Genomic DNA, 16,043 nt, shown 5'->3' with positions numbered 1-16,043 from the left:
CTCTGGCACCAGTTATCCATTTCTATGAGACCCCAGGTGGATGTCCATGTCTGATGGGGTGTTGAGTATGGTGGCCGGTGTGCAGTCATCTGCATACCTTGTCTGCCACAATCCCCTATGTTTGCATGCACATTGGAAAGTTGAATGCCGAACAGGAGGGGCCCAGGACTGAGCCCTGTGGGCCACCACTCGGGACCAGCTTGGAGTCTGACATGGCACCAGGAACACAAACCCTGTGTGGTGTGACCACCATCCAGTTGGCAAACCATCGTGTGACATATGTCTCCACATGTATGCTGGTGAGCCTTTCTATGATGCCCACGTGGAGTGTGGTTTGAGCAGCTCCGCCAGGTCATGGTAGTCTGTGCAAACCGACGTACCCCCATCAATGGCCTTAGTGACTCCTCCAGACAGGTCGAACAGGTTTGGGAGGCAGGATCTGCCCTTGACTAAGTCGATGTGGGTATGTTCCAGTATTGGCTGTATACCAATGTCTTTATTTATGGGCTCCAGTATGGACCTCCCCACAGCTTTGCAGACAAGGCTTGTCAAGCTGATAGGGCAGGGATGTCTAGAGTCCATAAGAGCACTACCCTGGTGTAGTGGGACCACAGTTGCCATATGCCATCCATCGGGGACGTAGCCCGTAGTGAGCCTAAGATGAAACAGCAGCCTTATGTGCGGGGTGAGGGCCTCAATGAGGTTGTGTAGCACACAGCCAGGGACACCATCTGGTCCCATTGATGCTGTGTTCACTGCTTAACAGATATCAGCTCTCTCCTGGGCATACGGGATGTTTGGGAGGCTAGACTCTGGTGGGATGGATCGTCCCTCTTGGGGAGGGTAGATGTATGCATGGAACATGTCCGCTGGTTTGTTGACAATGTCTGTGGGTTCAGTGATCATTGTACCATTCTGGAGTAATTCCGGGCATAACTGCGTGCTTCCACCCATGTTCCTACCATAGCTAAGGAAGGCCCTATGGTTGTCTTATGTGTCCTTTGCAGTACCACTCCCACAGGCGGCCTTGGATGATTATAAGAGTGATCGTATGTTAACGCCGGTATTAATCAGTGATGCCTTCCCTGGTACTGATATTGCTCTGTCATGTATTAGCTCTCAACTCTTGTACGGTTTGTCAATAGCTGGGGTCCACCAGACCATGTGCCTGCCTTCGGTGGACAAGGTCCTGATGTTATCAGGATCGCTTGGTGCAGACATTCCTGGGGGTGCTCATAGAAGGCATTTGTAAGGGTTTCAGCAGTATGGCCTGTGTTTACCACTGGCATGGAGGCCTTGTAGGGTACCACACCGGTCGTATGACGTGTGTGGTTCGCTGTGGAGAGGTCGTCACTGTGGTCTCCCATGCCGGTGTTGGGTGCAGGATGCGGATCTCCAGTGGGTTCACTATACGGTCTGACATCACCATTGAGGGATGTACATCCTGTGTGGAGCATCTCGTCCCCATGTGTGATGATCAGAACTAGTATCGTCCCCCTTGTGGGTCTGGTGCATGGTTGTTCCACAGCATTCAGGTGTATGAACACCTGGGACCTTTGGTGTAGGGTGTTGTGTCCTGGGTAATGTTCGGTCTATGTGTGGGTGGTTGGTGTCACCCAATATGGCGGTGTTGTGAGAGCATTCACACTCACCAGTGTCTTCAGGAAGGCTGTGCAGGTATCCTGGGTTTGGGAGGGTGGTCTGTAGCATGCAACAAACTGTAGGGCAGTCCTACCCATGGTTAATTGCACCTGGATATTTCCCGCTGCTACGTGCATTTCTGCCAACCTGGAGGTGTGTGTATCCTTCATGGAAATGGAGACTCCCCCTCCTTCTGTGTTAGGTTCGGGTTATGGTCCTGAACGCGTGATATGGGGTATGACCCAATAGTGCTGGGGTGCTCTCAGCAGCCCTGATCAATGTTTCAGTCACAGCACTGACATCGATGTCCTCCATACTGAGGAGGGCATTTGAGGGTGTGCAGCTTGGGCGTAGACCACTGGCACTGAGCAGTATTACCCTGTGTGTTCTCCAGGTTTGTAGTGTAGGGTGGTAGGTTTATCATTCCAGCCTTGCCTGCAGTGGGCACTGTGGGGGTGGCAGGTGCCTTAGCCAAACCCTTGAAGACCAATGGCGACAGGTGCGAGCCATACCTTGCGAAGGGGCTTGGCGTGCCAAGCATGTCATCCCAGGTATGAGGAATCTGGATCCCCTCAGACTGACACCGGTAACCAGGCACATTATCAAGGGTGACCACTTTGAGCCAGTATAGTGGCATCATACTTGATGAGGGTGGGATACTGCCCAGGGTCAGGGACATGCCGGCCTGGGCTACACAATCTGAGTGGCCCTCTATGTCTCCTTTAATGTATCCCAGGGTGGTATGTCTCCAGTCGTTGACACCAGCATGGGCAATGACCGCGTCATACTTGTACATGCTGCGGAGTGACTTGAGTGCGTGTGTTATGTGGCGTATTCCAGCGCCCGGCAGGCAGCCTACTGTGATCATTCTCTTGTTCAGTCTGGTGGGTGGGACGTCGGTGTGTCTGACAGTGGCGTCACCCATTACAAGTGTGTCTGGCAGTGTGTGTGTTGCCTTTGGGGCTCTGACAGTTTAGCACACTGACGTTGAGAACTATGTGTTGCATGTCCTATGTCTTGTGGAGGCAGTTGCTTGTGTGTCTGCTTCAGAGGGCTCGTTAGGTTCATGACATGTTTTAACAGTGCCTCCAGGTATGTCTTAGTGTGTTCATGTGTTTGATTAGCATTTGCGATAGTCACATGTGACACTGGGTATGTGGTGTGCATGGTGTCCTTCCCCTCCCGCTTGGTCTTGCCGGTCATGGTTTGAGAGAGCACAGCCCCCTGTCTGGCTATATAGTTGCGTCTGTCACATGTATTATGTTCATTTGGGGAGGTGCGGCATGTCCGTGTCCATGAGGCACCTGTAACAGTGCCCAGGACGCCCAGATTCACCATCTGAACAGGAGAGGTCGCTAGCAATTGACCCTTCGACATGCCAGAGAACGTGAATGCATTTGCTGTGTAACCGGGTCAGAAGGCACCTATAGGGAAGTGGGTACACAAGGGGATTCTAGGACAGTGTAGTACTCCATTTAGTATACATGTACTTTACCTATGTAGGAATACTATGGGAGCAGGTGCAGAGCTTTTGTGATATAGAGAACAGACAGTCGGGATTGCAAGAGAGGTCATACACATAAACCTGCGAGCACGGGCGGATACAGTGTAGCGTTGCTTACACGGTACATGGCCACATGTCCACACATATACTGCACCTGACGCCTTTGGTCAGTGCCACAGGCTACGGTGGACAGAGACATCACATACATGGCATGACACAGTACAGGTATGGTGACATTCTGCAGGTGTCATCGCGGTGTGCTGGCTACTGACCGCAGGTGTCACCTGTCAGCTGTGGTGCACGGTGTTCAACAGTCGGATGCTGTACTGGTACAGGAATATGCCCGCATTCGCAGTGCATACACCTCTATGGCACACACACCATTGTGTGCAGATGGGGACACCTGTCTGTGTGGTCAGCACCCTCACAAGACAATGCACCCACGCGCCATGTCACAGGGGGTGGTCTTGCACAGGTGGCCAGTAAGGCTCACAGGTATGGCAATGACAAGGCTGTACAATGCAGCACCAGTACGGGATGGTCACCCTGTGTGGTCAGTGTCCAGTCACAACACTATATCTCCATACACCCTCTCAACAGGCAGCAGACATACACACATGTTGACACACTGACATGGTGGTGGCCACACATGTCTACACAGAGGGATGACATGTTGCATGTACTGCACCATCCACATCGATGCACCCCACACTGAGGTAGGTACAGATCTCTACCATGGTGTACAGTGATGTGTGGCACATGGCACATAGTCCCCCGATCTGTGGCATACATGGGCACACATTCCTGCACACATGTTGGTGCTAGGAATGCCACACCCGCTACATGGGATTTGTGCAGGTGTGCAGCGGTATGTGGTGCATCCTGCGTACTACCACTGTATCTGGCAGCTGTGCCAATATCTGCACTTGGGAGGTGGTAGGGGTTACAGTGGCAATGTGACATATGGTCGATCACGCATGGCCGATGGGTATGCATCATGGCAGCGCTGTCATGTAAAGGCGACATAGCAGACTGTATGCACATGGCAGGGTAGGATGGTGTGTGACACACCTGTGACCAGCACCTGCACACATGCATGTGGACAGGTGTTTAAACACATGGTGTACACACAGACTGCCATGCGTGCTGTTACTATGCCACCATATGGCGGCCCCATGATGGGTATGCATGTGGTAGGGGTTGCAACTGTGTTACGGACACGGACACTGCTCCTGCGGCTGCACCGTGCACAGTACATGTGTCACATGTATCCCCTGTTGCCATGTGTATGCATTGCTACATTGTGACATGTGTGTCAACATACATGGAACATGGACTGTGGTATGGTATCACAGCTGTCACAGGCAAACTGTACAAGGGTATGTGTCCCAGTGAACACCGCTACACCCTGTAGGGGTGCATACCACAGACATGTGTCCGCCTTCCCTTCGTGTGTGTATTACAGCGTCGCCTGTGTTATGCATGTGGTACATCACAGGCTTCGTATGTGTCCTGCGTGCAGTCCATGCACACAGCCAGGAAATCACATATGTGACATATCCGGACATTGTTTCACTGTGGTACAGCTGCAGTCATGTGTCATATCTGTGTCAAGCCCGTGGTATGTGTGGAGCATGCCTGTCCGTGTATACCGGTATGGGTGGACTACATCACACCTGTGGGATCATTGATAGTACATGTGTACTCTGCACGATGGACGTACACTGCCACATAGTCTTCTGGACATATGTCACATGCAGTTGCTGGACCGTGAGACATACTGCTGCACAGATGACATGGTGCTGGCATAGCAGCTACAGTGTTCACTACAGTGTGTACATGTTCAGCCTGCACCCATGATGCCTGTGCTGTCATCTGTGTGTGTACGTGTGACTGCATGTGTGTCCACCCTGTGCGTGTGTACGGGTATACCTGGCCGTGACTTGCGGTGTGTGCACTCCGTCTGTATGCCGGACGGCACGTAGCACATACTACGTGTGTGAGCATGGCCGGGTTGCTGTTGTGTGCGTGCACACACAGCACGGTCCACATTCTGCCTCCCATGCCGTTGCCCCATGTGTATGCATGTCTGCACTGTGCAGATTCTAAGTGTCTGAGCATGCCCAGTAAGCAGCTGTGTAGATGGACACACAGTACAGTGCACACCGTGTCCGTCTGCATTGATACCCCGTGTGCATGCCTGTTTCCCCTTCGCAACTGCCACGTCTGTGGCATGGCCGGGTTGCTGTTGTGTGGGCGGACACACACGATGGTCCACATTCTGCCTCCCATGCCATCGCCCCATGTGTATGCATGTCTGCACTGTGCCGATTCTAAGTGTCTGAGCATGCCCAGTAAGCAGCTGTGTAGATGGACACACAGTACAGTGCACACCGCGCCCGTCTGCATTGATACCCTGTGTGCATGCCTGTTTCCCCTTCGCAACTGCCACGTCTGTGGCATGGCTGGGTTGCTGTTGTGTGGGTGGACACACACGACGGTTCACATTCTGCCTCCCATGCCATCACCCCATGTGTATGCATGTCTGCACTGTGCAGATTCTACATGTCTGAGCATGCCCAGTAAGCAGCTGTGTAGATGGACACACAGTACAGTGCACACCGTGCCCGTCTGCATTGATACCCCGTGTGCATGCCTGTTTCCCCATCGCGCAGCTGCCACATCTGTGGCATGGCGGAGTTGCTGTTGTGTGGGTGGACACACGGCCGGTCCACATTCTGCCTCCATGCCGTCGCCCCATGTGTATGCATGTCTGCACTGTGCCGATTCTAAGTGTCTGAGCATGCCCAGTAAGCAGCTGTGTAGATGGACACACAGTACAGTGCACACCGCGCCCGTCTGCATTGATACCCTGTGTGCATGCCTGTTTCCCCTTCGCTGCTGCGTCTGTGGCATGGCTGGTTGCTGTTGTGTGGGTGGACACACACGACGGTTCACATTCTGCCTCCCATGCCATCACCCCATGTGTATGCATGTCTGCACTGTGCAGATTCTACATGTCTGAGCATGCCCAGTAAGCAGCTGTGTAGATGGACACACAGTACAGTGCACACCGTGCCCGTCTGCATTGATACCCCGTGTGCATGAAATAAAACGTACGAAGCAAAAAACCAAATAAATAGAACCACAGTCAAAGCACGAGATGAGAGGCAAAGGTGCAATAGCGTAATCAAATGTTTAATACCCGCTTTCGTCACAAGACTTCTTCAGAATGCAACAAATTTCCCACTACAAAGCATTTAAATACTAAGACAAATTACAATCAAATTAACTAATTAAAAAATCAAATAATTAAACTGTTAAAACCAATGAAAATACTATGTAATTAACCAAAAAATGAAAAAGAATCACACACTTTGTCAACATGTAATTTCCTATATTTTAAAAAACATTTTATGTTGATGGAATCATTTAATCCAGGGAATTTATCTGAATTAAGTTTAATTTGCCACATAGTTTCACGTTGTTCTAAATGGTTTTTAAAATCACCTGCTCTAAGATCAGAATGCACAACATCCAAAACAGAAAATAAAAATTTTTTGTAAGTGTTGCAAACAATTGAATGTTTAAAGAGAGCATTGTTCTCATCCTTAGTTTTAATACTGTATAGATGCTCCCTAATTCTAGTTTTAAGACAACGGGTTGTCATTCCAATGTAAAATGCTAAGCATCCAGAACATTGGCTGATGTAAACAACCCCCTTTGAGTTACAATCAACGTAACCAGGAACCTTAAAGGTGTTATCTATGGCTTCAATTTTAATATAAGGTCCCTCAGAAATAAACCTGCACATGTTGCAACTATGACAACAGTGCATCCCTATCTTGTTGGTATGTGCATTAGATTCAACAGGAATATTACTTTCCAAAATTCTTTTTAAGTTGTGGTGATTCCTAAAAACAAACAAAGGACCTTCGCCCACTATTTTTCTGATGTCTTCTTTACCATTAATAATCTTCCAGTTATCTATGATAATTTTCCTAATATGTGCTCCATCAGAACTAATGTCCAAAGAGCACATACCATGTGAATTAATTTCACTTTTCTTGTCTAATTTGCCAACACCTCTAGCTGGTAAAGTAGGAAAGTCCAATAAAGGTTTAAAAGTGCACGAACGCCTGCTTAAAATCTCATCACTTGCCAGTGTAAGTTGACCAATTTCATATCCCCTCTGAACAAATAAAGAAATAATAATGTTGAATTCATCAAGTAGGTCACTGTATTTGGATGTCATCCGACTAGCTCGTATAAGTTGACCACGGGGAATGTTCTTAATAACATGCCCAGGGTGGTTACTTGAGTGATGTAAATATCCATTTGTGAATGTCTCTTTACGATGAATTCTACTATGAAACCTTAAATCCTTATCATCCTAATACAATAAAACATCCAAAAAATTGACCCACAGTCCTGCACAACCCTTGGTGAATTTCAAAAATTCAGAAGATGAGTTGATATCCAAAATCAACTCATCAACTATAGCTGAATCGCCTTCAATAACAAAAAATAAGTCGTCAATAAAACGACAGTAAAACCTGATGTTAAATTTTTGGTTCAAGTTAGGCATAACCTCAGACTCCCACCAGGCCATGACTAAGTTGGCAAAAGCAGGAGCAGCCGGTGAACCCATGGCCACCCCTTTCTTTTGTCTATAATACTTGTTGCCAAAAAGAAAACAATTGTTCCCCAAAATTAATTCTAGAAATAGCCTGATTGTAGAAATAACGCTGGGAGTAAATCTACCATTTTTCTTGAACAAAAAGTCACAAACTGCATCAATTCCTAGGGTGTGAGGAATGCAGGTATACAAGGAGATAACATCAATGGTAAAAATGATGTGTCTTAAAGGGTCAAAACCACATTCCTGCAAAAAGATTCCAAATCTACTTAAGAAATGCCATGAATCCTTGATAAATGAAATCTCATCAACTAAAATTGGACCCAAAATGGCATCAATAACCAAGGAAATGCCCTCAGTGACTGAATGTGGACAGGAAACAATAGGTCTAAGTGGGGGATTTCCAGTATTCTTGTGGGTTTTAGGTATACCGAAAATCACCCCTATTCGTGGTTCAATAACCACACAAAAATCATAAACTTCACGGGTAATGTCTCCTGTCATGAATAAGCCGTACAGCTCAGAGTGTATAAAACGCACTCTACGGTTAAAGTCATAAAGACTTATAGTCTCATACTCTTCGCTGTTATTAATGATGTCTAACATCTTGATGTTGTATGCCTCTTGGCTCATAACTACAATGTTACCCCCTTTGTCGCTTTTCATAAATCTGAAATCCTTGCAAAGAGATTTCAGATTTTTCAAAGCCTGTCTTTCATCCTTGGTAAGGTTGTCTATAATGTACCTGTTGTTGTTCAAGACTTTAGTAATGTCTGATATGCATTGTTCCTCAAACACCTTAATGGTGTGATGTAAATGAGGGGTAAAGACTGATGGTTTAATTAATGTCTTGTTATTGTGCTCTTGTTTAGTTAAGAAATCCAACAAATAATGCACATTCAATTTCCTGGTAAATGTCTTAATATCAATGATGGTGTTAGTAAAATTAGCTCTAGAAGTAGGAATGAAATTCAATCCAAACTTTAAAACATTAATTTCACAGTCAGAGAAGCAGTAGTCAGTCAAATTTATTATACTAAACTGGTCTAAAGTCCTTTCTAAGTCTCGTCGCCCGAAGAATTCGACCCTAGAAAGGTCCGGCTTCGGGTCAGCACAGTATTCCTGCCGTTGTAATTCCCTTTTTTGTTGAAAAAAGTAGATGAAGAGGAAGAACCTGATGTCGTGTTACCACCAATATTACTTCCCATCTTGACTTTAGGTCTAACCGACCCATCATTATTAATAGAATGTCCATTAGTCTCAGTGTCATTGTTATCCATGATTGCTGCTTTCTCGGCACTGCAATCAGTATTGCTGAATGTTTTAACATTGTGATCTTTGTCAGGAATAATGTCAAAGTTACTGTTAGTTTGCTGACGTTCAAGATGTTTCCTGTTGTTGTCTGTGGCGTTAATAGCCCCGACCAATCTAGGTTCATTTGAACCATTTGTCACAGCACTATAAGGTCTTTCACCCCCCTGATTTGAAACATTCCGGCGATTAAATTCGCCTCTAGATGCTGTAAAATTACTTTTATTGGCCAAGTTGTATGCAGTGTGGTTGTCGTAGGAAATGATGTCACGGGTTAGTTTAACCTGCTTACGGCTAATAACCTCAGCCGTGTGCTGTTCTAATTCATCATGTAATGCTACAAATAACTCACTCGCTTTCGTGTCACCCAACAGGCTCTTTAACTCACTTTCAACCAGCACTATCTCATCCTTTAGATCGCTCATTTTGTCAAGATTGTTGTCAATGAGTAACCTCAAAAAATCAATACCGGCTGCGTTGAAAAAATTGACTAAAGTCTTAAAAAACGGTGAAATACAAGTAACCCCATTGGGGCATTTAAAAAATCTCAGTCCTTTAGGGACTATTCCCAACTCGATACAACGCTTGAAATAGCAATTTTCTAAATCAAGTGAACGATGTCTTTTCAGTAGCCTCAATAAAAGATTAAGTTTGTTATTAACATCAATAGAATTAGGAACTCGGTGCTCTTTACCTGAACAACCAAACGGATTCCGTACTCCATCAAGAAAAGGTTGTACTGACTTGCAGCAAACAATATTGTCCGATAAAAGTTTATCCCGTGAACTAGACGCCACTGCCCGGCAATAATCCTTGTCACGCTTGTCCGTTGCTTCAATAACCGTATCCAGCTCTTGAAAGGATGAATTAGGACTCAGTGTGTCAGCCATACTTTTGTGTCTTACGTCAGCACGTTCCTTTCCGTTAGCCTTTGAAACCAAGATCTTCAAAGAACTCTGTATATCCAAAAGAGTTGCAGTCAAAAGCTCACTTAAAGTGGTAGCCGCCGATGTCGGTGTAGCATGAACTGATAAGTTTAAAAGTTCATCATCTCCTACTTCAGACATTGCTCCAAAAAACACCAAATAAAATGTATGAAGCAAAAAAACCAAATAAATAGAACCACAGTCAAAGCATGAGATGAGAGGCAAAGGTGCAATAGCGTAATCAAATGTTTAATACCCGCTTTCGTCACAAGACTTCTTCAGAATGCAACAAATTTCCCACTACAAAGCATTTAAATACTAAGACAAATTACAATCAAATTAACTAATTAAAAAATCAAATAATTAAACTGTTAAAACCAATGAAAATACTATGTAATTAACCAAAAAATGAAAAAGAATCACACACTTTGTCAACATGTAATTTCCTATATTTTAAAAAACATTTTATGTTGATGGAATCATTTAATCCAGGGAATTTCCTACTTTACCAGCTAGAGGTGTTGGCAAATTAGACAAGAAAAGTGAAATTAATTCACATGTTATGTGCTCTTTGGACATTAGTTCTGATGGAGCACATATTAGGAAAATTATCATAGATAATTGGAAGATTATTAATGGTAACGAAGACATCAGAAAAATAGTGGGCGAAGGTCCTTTGTTTGTTTTTAGGAATCACCACAACTTAAAAAGAATTTTGGAAAGTAATATTCCTGTTGAATCTAATGCACATACCAACAAGATAGGGATGCACTGTTGTCATAGTTGCAACATGTGCAGGTTTATTTCTGAGGGACCTTATATTAAAATTGAAGCCATAGATAACACCTTTAAGGTTCCTGGTTACGTTGATTGTAACTCAAAGGGGGTTGTTTACATCAGCCAATGTTCTGGATGATTAGCATTTTACATTGGAATGACAACCCGTTGTCTTAAAACTAGAATTAGGGAGCATCTATACAGTATTAAAACTAAGGATGAGAACAATGCTCTCTTTAAACATTCAATTGTTTGCAACACTTACAAAAAATTTTTATTTTCTGTTTTGGATGTTGTGCATTCTGATCTTAGAGCAGGTGATTTTAAAAACCATTTAGAACAACGTGAAACTATGTGGCAAATTAAACTTAATTCAGATAAATTCCCTGGATTAAATGATTCCATCAACATAAAATGTTTTTTAAAATATAGGAAATTACATGTTGACAAAGTGTGTGATTCTTTTTCATTTTTTGGTTAATTACATAGTATTTTCATTGGTTTTAACAGTTTAATTATTTGATTTTTTAATTAGTTAATTTGATTGTAATTTGTCTTAGTATTTAAATGCTTTGTAGTGGGAAATTTGTTGCATTCTGAAGAAGTCTTGTGACGAAAGCGGGTATTAAACATTTGATTACGCTATTGCACCTTTGCCTCTCATCTCGTGCTTTGACTGTGGTTCTATTTACCCCGTGTGCATGCCTGTTTCCCCTTCGCAACTGCCACGTCTGTGGCATGGCCGGGTTGCTGTTGTGTGGGTGGACACACACAACGGTCCACATTCTGCCTCCCATGCGCCCCCATGTGTGTATGCATGTCTGCACTGTGCAGATTCTAAGTGTCTGAGCATGCCCAGTAAGCAGCTGTGTAGATGGACACACAGTACAGTTCACACCGCGCCCGTCTACATTGATACCCCGTGTGCATGCCTGTTTCCCCTTCACAACTGCCATATCTGTGGCATGCCCGGGTTGCTGTTGTGTGGGTGGACACACACGATGGTCCACATTCTGCCTCCCATGCTGTCGACCCATGTGTATGCATGTCTGCACTGTGCCGATTCTAAGTGTCTGAGCATGCCCAGTAAGCAGCTGTGTAGATGGACACACAGTACAGTGCACACCGCGGCTGTCTGCGTTGATACCCCATGAGCATGTCTGTCTCCCCTTCGCATGGCAGCTAGGTGTGAGAGGCATGGCCAGTACACCATTGGGGTACACTACAGTCGGCACCGATGTCTGCTACTAGGCATGTAGCCATGGCCAATGACATCCTGCATAGCCATGGTGACCATCCAGGTGACTCATATGTGGCTGTTATGCCACAATGGCTGCCATCCATCCTGCGGATGCCCTCTCATAGGGTATACTGTATGTGGTGCATCCCATATTCATGTCGTGATGTACTGCTCCATAGTTAGTTGGTATTCCCGACTGCAGCACTACCGTGTTACTGTACGGCCACCTTGGGATGGTAACATGCTGTGTGACTCGCACTCTGTCTTCATTCCCTATCAGCTGCCTTGCCTCTGCAGATGATACCACCCACCTAGGAGTATGCCTCCTGACAGTGCTGTGCTCAGTAATCTCGGTGGCGCATTCTGTAAATGCATCATGCTGTAGTGAGTTCATGTAGGTAGGTTTGACTCCCGGCCCTTCCGTGTGTGTGTGTGTGTGTGTGTGTGTGTGTGTGTTTCCAGCTGCCTCTGCAGATGAACATGCTTTTAGACGCTTCGCAACACATACCTTGGCTATTGTCAGCTATTCCCTTATGGATGATGTCACCCGCCTAGAAGTATGCCTCTGACAGTGCTGTGCTCAGTAATCTCGGTAGCGCATTCTGTAAATGCATCATGCTGTAGTGAGTTCATGTAGGTAGATGTAGGTTCGACTCCCGGCCCTTCCCTGTGTGTGTGTGTGTGTGTGTGTGTGTGTGTGTGTTTCCAGCTGCCTCTGCAGATGAACATGCTTTAGGCGGAACACATACCTTGGCTATTGTCAGCTATTCCCTTATGGATGATGTCACCCGCCGAGAAGTATGCCTCTGACAGCGCTGTGCTCAGTAATCTCGGTAGCCCGTTCTGTAAATGCATCATGCTGTAGTGAGTTCATGTAGGTAGACATAGGTTCGACTCCCGGCCCTTCCCCGTGTGTGTGTGAGGTGTGTGTGCGTGTGTTTCCAGCTGCCTCTGCAGATGAACATGCTTTTAGATGCTTTGCAACACATACCTTGGCTATTGTCAGCTATTCCCTTACGGATGATGTCACCCGCCTAGAAGTATGCCTCTGACAGCTGTGCTCAGTAATCTCGGTGGCGCATTCTGTAAATGCATCATGCTGTAGTGAGTTCATGTAGGTAGGCATAGGTTCGACTCGGCCCTTCCTGTGTGTGTGTGTGTGTGTGGTGTGTGTGTGTGTGTGTTTCCAGCTGCCTCTGCAGATGAACATGCTTTAGGCCGCAACACATACCTTGGCTATTGTCAGCTATTCCCTTACGGATGATGTCACCCGCCTAGAAGTATGCCTCTGACAGCGCTGTGCTCAGTAATCTCGGTAGCATTCTGTAAATGCATCATGCCTGAGTGAGTTCATGTAGGTAGATGTAGGTTCGACTCCCGGCCCTTCCCTGTGTGTGTGTGTGTGTGTGTGTGTGTGTGTGTGTGTGTGTGTGTGTGTTTCCAGCTGCCTCTGCAGATGAACATGCTTTTAGATGCTTCGGAACACATACCTTGGCTATTGTCAGCTATTCCCTTATGGATGATGTCACCCGCCGAGAAGTATGCCTCTGACAGCGCTGTGCTCAGTAATCTCGGTAGCCCGTTCTGTAAATGCATCATGCTGTAGTGAGTTCATGTAGGTAGACATAGGTTCGACTCCCGGCCCTTCCCTGTGTGTGTGTGAGGTGTGTGCGTGTGTTTCCAGCTGCCTCTGCAGATGAACATGCTTTTAGATGCTTTGCAACACATACCTTGGCTATTGTCAGCTATTCCCTTACGGATGATGTCACCCGCCTAGAAGTATGCCTCTGACAGCGCTGTGCTCAGTAATCTCGGTAGCCCGTTCTGTAAATGCATCATGCTGTAGTGAGTTCATGTAGGTAGACATAGGTTCGACTCCCGGCCCTTCCCTGTGTGTGTGTGAGGTGTGTGCGTGTGTTTCCAGCTGCCTCTGCAGATGAACATGCTTTTAGATGCTTTGCAACACATACCTTGGCTATTGTCAGCTATTCCCTTACGGATGATGTCACCCGCCTAGAAGTATGCCTCTGACAGCGCTGTGCTCAGTAATCTCGGTAGCGCATTCTGTAAATGCATCATGCTGTAGTGAGTTCATGTAGGTAGGCATAGGTTCGACTCCCGGCCCTTCCCTGTGTGTGTGTGTGTGTGTGAGGTGTGTGTGTGTGTGTGTTTCCAGCTGCCTCTGCAGATGAACATGCTTTTAGAGCCTTAACACATACCTTTGTATTGTCAGCTATTCCCTTACGGATGATGTCACCGGCCTAGAAGTATGCCTCTGACAGCGCTGTGCTCAGTAATCTCAGTAGCGCGTTCTGTAAATGCATCATGCTGTAGTGAGTACATGTAGGTAGGCATAGGTCCGACCCCCGGCTCTTCACCGTGTGTGTGGGGTGTGTGTGTGTGTTCACAGCTTCCTAGTAGAGTGTAGTTATTTTAGGCGGCAACACATACCTTGGCTATCGGCGGCTATTCCTTTACGGATGTTGTCACCCACCTGGACATGTGCCTCTGGACGGTGCTGTGTTTGGTGGTCCACGTGGCGTTCCATACCTGTGTCATACTGTTGTGCGGTTGGGTATGTGGGGGTGGTCAGTCACCATGCCTGCCAGATGTGTGTGTGTGTCTATGCTCCCAGCCGCATGGGTTCATAGGGTATGGCTTTAGAGTTTCCGCCAGAACACTCATATCCTGCCGCCATCCCTGTGTTTTGTGGATGGTGAGATGCAGCTTCGTGGACTGCCTGTGTGCCTGCTGTGGTTGGCGACCGTGGCGTGTTCTCCACGTGCACCCTGCTATGGTGTGGTTGGGTGGTGCTGTATGCGTTACACTCATGGCCTTGCCACATGTGTCCGTCTGTATCTCTGTCGTTGTATATCTACATACCTATGTTGTGCCCATAGCTGCTGCTCTTGCATGGACAGCTGTCTGTCCCATGTATATATTTACCGCGGCTGACACATAGAACTGTGATGCGATGCATATCCACTCATTGTCCATGCAACGTCCGTATTCCAGAACACCCTAGAGACATCTGCTGGATATCGGCAGACAGCTATCCTTGCTGTACTGACACTGTACCCGTACGCCATAAACCTTGTGTGTAATTGCCTATTTATGGTGTGTGTATGTCTAACTGTGCTGTATGCATGGTCGTGTGTGTGTCCGCTATAGCCATCTGTGCAAGTTAAGCCACTATGGGTAATCCTTGTGGACCACTGTTTCATGTGCACTTCTGCACATACCTGCAGACCGTACTACCCCTCCTATGGCAGGCCTTAGATCGACCAGCTGCCCTAGGCTATAGGGCTCCATGGCGCACCACCACAATACATGGTGCCCCCATCCTGGTATACCTACATGACATACCTACTAGACAGGTGGCCCTACTAGTCGCGGTGCCCTAGGCAGCCAGGGATGGCGTATGCCTACGGCGGTTATGAGCACATCACAAGGCATACGTTTACATTCAGTGTTTTACGAAGGCTAGGTTATAATACCAGAGGCTGACCTCATCAACTATGCTTTAGAATGGATTTAGATGGATTATTAGGTGGAGGGTTGACCACACACCAGGGCTGACTGATGAAACACTGATGAAGCCTCTTTTTGAGAAGCAGGTGGCTTAAACCCCGTAACAGGAATGTAGTTTAGGTACAGATATACAGTTAACACACATTAGTCCACTCTTTCAGTTGTTTACCACTGTATTACATTGACATGATATACATATCTTCTATATAAATTGTTAGATCTTTGATTGATGAGTATTAGGCATAGTACAATATCATATAATACATGTGTTAATAGGATGTTTTTGGAGATGTTAATATATGTGTGTGTAGTTAACATTGCATCTGTGCTTTATATGCTGTGGTTACATGTTCATTGTTTGCTGAGAAATTAACTAATGAAAGTGTAAGGGGGGATATTTAAAGCCTGGATGCTTTTATGTTATGTGTAAGTCTGGCCAGACCTCTGGTGAAAGCGCTTACATGTCTATGAAGG

Source organism: Protopterus annectens, chromosome 10.part0 (genome assembly GCF_019279795.1).
Source record: "Protopterus annectens isolate FY-2018-M chromosome 10.part0, PAN1.0, whole genome shotgun sequence".
In the NCBI taxonomy this organism is placed as follows: Eukaryota; Metazoa; Chordata; order Ceratodontiformes; family Protopteridae; genus Protopterus; species Protopterus annectens.
Note: the sequence above shows the minus strand (reverse complement) of the source record.